The sequence below is a fragment of the Podarcis muralis genome, chromosome 12 (assembly GCF_964188315.1).
Source record: "Podarcis muralis chromosome 12, rPodMur119.hap1.1, whole genome shotgun sequence".
NCBI lineage: Eukaryota > Metazoa > Chordata > Lepidosauria > Squamata > Lacertidae > Podarcis > Podarcis muralis.
Window position 1 is genome coordinate 42,013,184 of NC_135666.1, and position 8,765 is coordinate 42,021,948.

At 46.5% G+C, this 8,765-nt stretch overlaps 1 protein-coding gene and 1 non-coding gene across 2 annotated transcripts in view; one reads left to right on the top strand and one right to left on the bottom strand.

Annotated features, from left to right (window-relative positions):
• THRB (thyroid hormone receptor beta) overlaps positions 1–8,206 on the bottom strand; it is a 187,813-nt gene extending 179,607 nt beyond the window's left edge. Inside the window, exon 1 of the mRNA XM_077916283.1 lies at positions 8,082–8,206. The gene's annotated coding sequence lies outside the window, so the exon portion shown is untranslated. The remainder of the gene's footprint in view (positions 1–8,081) is intronic.
• TRNAK-CUU (transfer RNA lysine (anticodon CUU)) lies at positions 7,062–7,135 on the top strand. The gene has a single exon. It is a non-coding gene; the product is annotated as a tRNA-Lys (tRNA).
• Positions 8,207–8,765: the final 559 nt, after the last annotated feature.

The window sequence follows — 8,765 nt, forward strand, 5'->3', positions numbered from 1 at the left end:
ACTTGTGTTTTCTGATTAATAAGTGCTACTGATTTCAACCGAGTTTATTTCCCTAGCTAGCGTATAGAGGATTGCACCCTGAAGAACTACCAGAATGTTTCATTTACCACCCGAACTTTAAAAAAAAAAAAAATGCTGCTCCAAAACAAATTGCTTATTACTGTTAATTATGGCACCTACTTCGTCACACAGAAATAAGCACCAACAAAACTCTGCTCTGTGAAGCTTTTATAACATTTCTGTTTCAAAATCCTCTTTTCAAAATGCTAATTGATCCTCTAAATGAACTTTATTAATCATTGATGGAAAACTGGCAGCAACCTATTAGTGCCGGCTTTGGCAACCGCCTTAAAGTGTCCAATTAGGTCGAAGTGTCCAATCAAGAAATCTCTGGAAAGAAATTAGGGCAGAATCTTTAAGCCTAATTCGCTTCGGAGCAGGGTAGAAAAAGTAACACAGACAAATTCACATGATGTGTGGGTGGGGCGGAGAATTGTAGAGAAGAGTGTCTGAGAGTTTAGGGTTTGGTGCTCCTGTTATGATACTGCACTTAATAGAGTCAAACAATTCCTACTTGCCTGTTCACCTGGAGTGAGACGCAATTGACCCTTGAAGAACAGTCAAGTGGCAAAGTCCAAACACATTCAGTTTCTTCCCCTTAAGAGCATCATGCCTGTCTGTCATGCCTTCATTATCCTGTTAAGAGGCCTGTTTCCAGTTGCCCCATATCAATGAAAGTAGTTAATTTTCTGCTAAATGAGCAGATGCAGTAACAATGCAATCCTAAAAGACACCTGCTTCTTGGGAGAAAAGCAGTGACAAACCTAGACAGCATCTTAAAAAGCAGAGACATCACCTTGCCAACAAAGGTCCATATAGTTAAAGCTATGGTTTTCCCAGTAGTGATGTATGGAAGTGAGAGCTGGACCATAAAGAAGGCGGATCGCCGAAGAATTCATGCTTTTGAATTATGGTGCTGGAGGGGACTCTTGAGAGTCCCATGGACTGCAAGAAGATCAAACCTATCCATTCTGAAGGAAATCAGCCCTGAGTGCTCACTGGAAGGACAGATCGTGAAGCTGAGGCTCCACTACTTTGGCCACCTCATGAGAAGAGAAGACTCCCTGGAAAAGACCCTGATGCTGGGAAAGATGGAGGGCACAAGGAGAAGGGGACGACAGAGGACGAGATGGTTGGATAGTGTTCTCGAAGCTACCAACATGAGTTTGACCAAACTGCGGGAGGCAGTGGAAGACAGGAGTGCCTGGCGTGCTTTGGTCCATGGGGTCACGAAGAGATGGACACGACTAAACGACAAAATAACAACAACAACAACAACAACAACAACAACAACAACAGAAAGTACCACTAAGCTCCATCTTACTTACTCCCAGGCAAGTGTGTGTGTATAGGACTGCAAAGAAATTGAAAGCCTTAATATTTAAAAAATATACCTCCGCTATGTTTCATAACATAAACAATTATCCCACTTTAAAGCTCTATTTGTAGGTGTTCTGATTATCTCTTTTTGGAGACATCAGCAATCATAACATAGTAGATCCTGCAAGCATTTTCTGCAAGTGATTCTGGCCTCAGTCCAATTTCAATAATAGTTGTTGTTTTAATTTGGAAACAACTGTTTCTAATGTGTCATCAAGCTCTGAGTTCAAAAATCTGACAAGTCTGCTCCATACTTTCACTCAGCCAGTTGCCCACATTTTATTTTCTACAATGTTTTTGTGCTTAATATGCTCTTCCCCAATTAAAAACACCCATATCCCATTTAGCTTTTTCTTTTTTCGGCTTCTTTAATACACAAGAGGTTTTTGAAACTATAGTTCAGTATCGGTCAGTTGTTTTGCCGGGGGGGGGGGGAGCAGCTGTAGAAAATTACTCATTGCCACTGAAATGTTGCTAAGATTTTTGCAGTACTCAGCTGTCAGTTTTGTGACTGCAGAATCAAATATTTAATTATTTGTTTTACTTCTAGATTATCTGTAGTAGGCATGTACATACTCTCCAACATTTCTCTGATGAAAATAGGGATGTCATTTTATTATTATTATTATTATTATTATTATTATTATTATTATTATTACAATTATTATTATTCCATTTCTACCTGGCCCATCTGACTGGGAAGCAAAATCTATCCTGTGTTGACATATTTAAAATGTAATTAATTCAAACATGCAAATTAAAAAACATATATAAAAACATAGTAAAACGTTAAACATCAAAAAAACTTCCCTATAAAGGGCTGCCTTCACATGGCTTGGGGGGTTAGATAATTCTATACCCTTCTCCATTTCTCAGATGAAAATAGGGACGTCCTAAGGAAAAGCAGGACATTTCAGGATCAAATCAGAAACCAGGACGGCTTCTGTAAATCTGGGACTGTCCCTGGAAAATAGGGACACTTGGACAGTCTGCATATGCAGCCTTTGAGGCAATATAGGACTTAAACTGCGGCATTCTGCATTCCACTGGGTTTATTCTATACCCTTGGCTTTTCAGCCTCAAGCAACCTGCTAAACCGAAGGCGTTATGAACAATCTGGCGGACTGCCACGTCAGGTTGTCATGTCATGTAGGTTACGTGTTGTGTAGGCCTGCTCCAAAGACATAATTTACTATAATTTAACTTGCAATGGCAAAAGGGTCAAATAAGTGCTTTTGTTGCACACAGTTGACAATTTCATTAATTATAAGAATTAAAGCATTCAGAACGGGAAAAATTTGTGCAGTGTGGGGCTGAGATACAATTGTCTTGCTGTCCTTTCCAGATTTCCTGCCTCCGCGCTGTGGAAACCTTGGTTTGCCTGTACTTAAAAAAAAAAAAAGCAAAAAAAGAACACTCCTCTTTTCGGCCATAGTGTCTCATATCAGTACTACCTGTAAATAATTATATAATATGAAACAATGTAAGTAGCAATTTATCCTTCAAACGCACAGGTGTTAGTGATAGGCTGCATTGTAACAGTTGGGCAAAGGACCTCTATAACGTCACACCATTGACGAAGATCTAGAACAATGTCACAATTATATTGCACAGTATAAAGTATTTTCCCATATGAGAGCGTAAGTGGAGCTGTTGTTTACCAGCAAAGAGAACCAGACATCTATGGGAAACTCACAAGCAGAAGTCAAAAGGCAATAGCTCGCTTTCCTGTTGCTTCTCGGCAGTTTCTATACAGAGGTATAAAGGCTTCTCGAGGTAACATATAGTTATCGTGATTTGTAGCCATTAATAGGATTAACTTCCAGGAATTTATGTCTATTTTCCTGCTTGCAGACTTACTACAGGCATCTGGTTGGCCACTGAAAACAGGATGCCATTGGAAAGCAAAAAGCAGCAAAAAGGACATTTAAAGACCTTATTGATGCCCAGATGAAGGGTGGGTGGGGTGGGGTAGAATTTTTTGCAGTCTGAGGACTGCATTTCATTCGGGACAACCATTCAGGGACCACATGCAAGTGGTGGACGGGCCCCCAGGCAAAATTGGGTGGCCCCACAAACACACGTTGCACCTTTGTATACACTAGTGGCAAAAATTGTGGAAACACTTTGGGAAAAGTGTATTTCTGAGGTTTGATGGCGCATAACACCACTTTTATTTTTTTTAGTAATACCATAAAATTATATATCAGTGCAAAGATAATTTAATGAAGACTGTAACGCAACAAAGTTTGTTCAGTTATCTGTATTCTATCAAAAGTTACAGCCAAATAACCAGAAAAAGGAAGGACAACTTGCTTAGGTTGGTAGGCAGTAACTTTCCTTCATTTGAATGTAGCCAATGAGCAGGAGCGTTTAGAGAGCCCATCAGGTGTTAAAGGTAAAGGACCCCTGACCATTAGGTCCAGTTGCGGACGACTCTGGGGTTGTGGCGCTCATCTCGCTTTACTGGCCGAGAGAGCCGGCGTACAGCTCTGGGGTCATGTGGCGAACCAGCGCAGCGCATGGAAACGCTGTTTAGCTTCCCGCCAGAGCGGTACCTATTTATCTACTTGCACTGCGTGGTTTCAAACTGCTAGGTTGGCAGGAGCAGGGACTGAACAACGGGAGCTCACCCCGTCGCAGGGATTCAAACCGCCGACCTTCTGATCAGCAAGCCCTAGGCTCTGTGGTTTAACCCACAGCGCCACCCGCGGAAATACACTTTTTCCAAAAGGTTTCCACAATTTTGGCCACTAGTGTAGCTGACACTTGCACACTTCTTTCTGTTCTCCATCCAGGAAGGCAAAAAGGCACAGATCAGCAAGGCCAAAACACTCAGTGCAAACAGGGCTGGTGAGAGTCAGAGCCAGGGAGAGGCGCCGAGCTGAGAAGAGTTCGAGCAAGACAGAGAAGTTCGGAGAGCTTTTGCGCAACTGTCCTTTGCGCAACTGTTATCTTGGTTCCAAGATCTGAGGTTCCCCACTCCTGATCGAGGGAAACAGACACAACAGGAAGAGCCATAGAAAATCTCTTATAGAAAATTAAGCTGGTGTTCTCTTAGGCAGAGATTTCCCTCTGCCTCACCTCCCACAGTGAAGAGATAGAGCTCAGTAGGTAGAACATGAGACTGTCTCGCCAGAGTGGTGCATGCTCTGGTTATCTCCCGCTTGGACTAGTGCAATGCGCTCTACGTGGGGCTACCTTTGAAAGTGACCTGGAAACTGCAACTAATCTAGAATGTGGCAGCTAGACTGGTGTCTGGCAGTGGCTGCCAAGACCACATAACACTGGTCCTGAAAGACCTACATTGGCTCCCAGTACGTTTCCAAGCACAATACGAAGCATTGTTGCTGATCTTTAAAGCCCTAAAGGGCATGGGCCCAGTATACCTGAAAGAGTGTCTCCACCCCCATCATTCAGCCGAGGGCCTTCTGGCGGTTCCCTCCCTGCAAGAAGTGAGGTTTCAGGGAACCAGGCAGAGGGCCCTCTCGGTAGCGGCACCCACCCTGTGGAACGCCCTTCCATCAGATATCAAGGAAAGAAACAACTATCTGACTTTTAGAAGACATCTGAAGGCAGCCATGTTTAGGGAAGTTTTTAATGTTTGATGTGCTTTTAATATTCTGTTGGGAGCCACCAAGAGTGGCTGGGGAGATATAAATAATAAATTATTATTGTTATTATTACTCTTAAATCTCAGGTTCCCCTCAGATTGGGCAAAACATTCCTAAATTGTCAACTCTACAATTGTATGATTCTATGAACACATTGGAACGATCACCCTGCATTACACATTGTTTTGTGCACAAAGCCCTGAACTCAAGATGGTAACCTAGATTTCAACAGACAGCAGCTATATTAAAAAAGATTGTTGGAGTAAATAGATGGAAAAATTGAATGTCCTCGACAACCCTATACTACCATTAGCAAAATCCCAACCAACGTCAGTAGTTTATTTAGGAAATTCCTGTGGCGAGGAGGGCACATAGAACTATCTGGAAGCAGCAGGAGGTAAATCATGTTTCATACTTGGCAAACGATACACAAACCTACCGAGGGAGAGGGGGAGCAGATCTTTGTGGCATCCTATTAATCAGCAATCACATAGATCATTTCAACTCTGCTCTTCTCTTTTTGCCATTTTAAACTCTAGCAGACAACACAAAATATTGACTATGAAAGCAGAATCCTTGTTCCTAACTGTCAGACGAAAGACAGCGAAAAACCAGCGTTTTGTGGAACGAGGCCTGACATACTTCTGTCTGACTTCTCTGCTCATATTTGGATGAGGAAGACTGGAATACCCTCAGGGAGGTCAGCTACCAAGTCACATCTGATTTAATTATCAGTGATAGGAACATGCAAATTTTGGTCCCGACTTCCACTTGAGAGATTAGCGCCTCAATAAATTCTGAGGAGGCCTCGCCAAAGCAGCTGTGTTGCCCCAACACTTCTTGAACCAAAGAAAGGCAACAATTTGTACCTTTACAACACAACTCCCTTTGTTTAGATTTCCCCCCACTTTCACTGGCCCCCAAAGTTTAACACGATAGACCATGTAGGACACCACACTGCCCAAATTCAGCTGTCTTGAAGCACTGCAGCTAGGAATTAAGGACAACCTACCATATCTTAACTAGAAAACCACTGTTAGCAAATAGGTAAGTATGCACCTGTGCTGGCTTGTCCGCCCCCCCCCAACCTTTTTCTGTCGGTTTCTGGCATCCCTGCCTCAATCTGAAAGACCTTGATAATCTGGCAGCCCTAATTTTAATCCTGGAAAAGGTGTTCCTTCAAAGTTCATAGCAAAATCTTAACCTAAACCATAGGAAACTGCCGTACATGAAGTCAGATCATTGGTCGGTTTAGCTCAGTGTTCTCTACACCAGGACTGGGGGTCTGCGGCCTTCCAGATGTTACCAGACTTCAGCTTCCATCATACCTGGCCATTTGACATGCTGGCTGAGGTTGGTGGAAGTTGGGGACCCCAGCTTCCTTGGACTACTGACTGAAAGCAGCTTCCCAGGCTTTCGGACAAAGCATCTTTCTTAAGGCTACCCAGAGACATAGCTGGAATTCAACCTGGTGCATTCTGCATGTGTGCTGCCATTGAGTGACAGCTGAAAACACCGGGAGGAGGGAATCTCAGGGAGCCCCACCCCTACCCCACCCCCGCATCAATTGCAGCTCTCTGGGTCCAGCTAGCTAGGAATGATGGGAGTTGTAGTCCTAACTAGGAATGATAGTCCAACAACAACCGGGGACCCAGACTCTTCCTCCGCTCTCCCTTCCAGTGTTTAAGCTTGCTGAAATGTGTCCCTGAAGAGTGATAATGCCTCTTAACTTTTCTGCATGCTGGATGGAAAAGTGTGCATAGCAACTTTTGCCTTTTGCATGGCTGGCCTGGAGCCTACCTTATACAAGGTATGATTCTCACCTGTTGCTCTGCCGGCCAGGGGCGTAGCCAGGATTTTGGGGGGCAGGCGGAACCTCAGTTTGCAATGTATCTTTATTGAATTTTATTGATTGGGGGCAGATGCCCCCCCTTAGCTCCCTTGCCCATGCTGCTGGCTTTGGCATTTATTTATTTTTTGCCTCAGGTCCTGCCTACTATTGGGCAAGCCATAATTAGCTCAGTCAGTAGAGCATGAGACTCTTAATCTCAAGGTTGTGGGTTCGATCCCTGCATTGGGCAAAAGATTCCTGCATCGCAGGGGGTTGGACTAGATGACCCCTGGGATCCCTTCCGACTCTTCCATTCTGTGATTCCATAATCTGGAAAGTTGCCCACGAGGGTATGCGCTGGGGGTGGGGTGGGGTGCAGAAAGGGTTCCCCCCACCCCGACTCTGCTTTACACACAACTAACTGAAGAACTTAAACCCCACTGATCTGAGTGGGATTTGCGTTGGGCCCTACTCACACATTACTAAACTCCGGAGAAGGTCTTGTTCCCTGCCCACGGGGCTGGGAGAGTAAGAGCCAGCTTTCCCTTGTGGGGTAGGCGCATCCCAGCCCCATTCCCACCCCGGGGTGGCGAGAGGAACAAGCCCCACGCCATGAATGCAACGCCGCTTTTTTCGTTTCCGAGGAAAACGCGCAGAGACACGGGATCATCACACTTCGCGAGCTGTCAGCTCTCCGAGGGCTGACTAATCCGCTTTAATCATCTTGAAAGGGGGCCAAGTAGTCGCTTTCTGCGGTTTTGTCCTGGCCGAGGCACTTCCTTTTCCAACCGCCCTTGTCGCCGCCGCCGCTGGAGAAACTAATCAGCTCTTAATGACCCACGTGCAGGAGATGAGAGGCGCTCCGTCCGCCCCTCGAAAGGACCAGAAGCGCGGAGTCGGAAGGGGACCCAGGGTCATCTAGACCAACCCCGCCTAACGCGCGCCCATAATCTCTCCCTCCCTCCCCTGGAAACTCCCATTTCTATCCTCCGGGCCTCCCCGTTTGCAGCGTTACGAAGTCCCTGCCTGCCTGCCTGCCTGCCTCCCTCCCGCTCCGTCCAGTCTCCGCCTCCGTCCGCGTCGCGCTGGCTTTTGCAAAGCAACCCCCTCCGGGCAGGGAAGGGAGAGACGGGGAGGAGGAGGAGGGCCGGAGGGCGACTGGCCGGGCCGGGGGCGCGAAGGGAGGAGGGCCTCACCTGCCAAGCGCGGGCTCGGAAGACCCAAAGCGAGACTCCGGCGAGGCTGCGGCGCTTCCCACGGCGAGAGGCGGCCTGTGTCCTCGAGTGACCCGGTCGGGGGCGGGAGGGAGAGCGAGGAGGAGGGAGGGAGGGAGGCAGCGAAAGGGAGAGCGCGCAGGCGAGGGAGTGACACAAATGGAGCAGGACGCCGGGTGCTCTGGGCAAAACAGAGGCGGCTCTTTCCTCGCTGGGCGCATTCTCTCTTCTCCCCCGCTCCCGCTCCGCTTTCTCTTGCCCCGACACGCGCCGGCTGCTTCACACGACAGGGCGAAACTCGCAGGCTGACGTTCGGGAAGGCGATGCAGGCGCGCTGAAGAAGGTGCCGGGTGCAGCTGGATTGCCGGCCCCTCCTAGCCCCAATATATATATTGTTTTTATTAAAGTTATTTTATGAGTGTTGCAAAACACGGGGAAAGGCACAGTACATCGATTGATCGAGGCTACAGGGAACCAGGCAGAGGGCCTTCTCGGTAGTGGCGCCCGCCCTGTGGAACGCCCTCCCATCAGATGTCAAAGAGGAAAACAACTACCTGACATTCAGAAGACATCTTAAGGCAGCCCTGTTCAGGGATGTTTTTAATATTTAACACTGTACTGTTTTTAACACTTGATTGGGAGCTGCCCAGAGTGGCTGGGGAAACT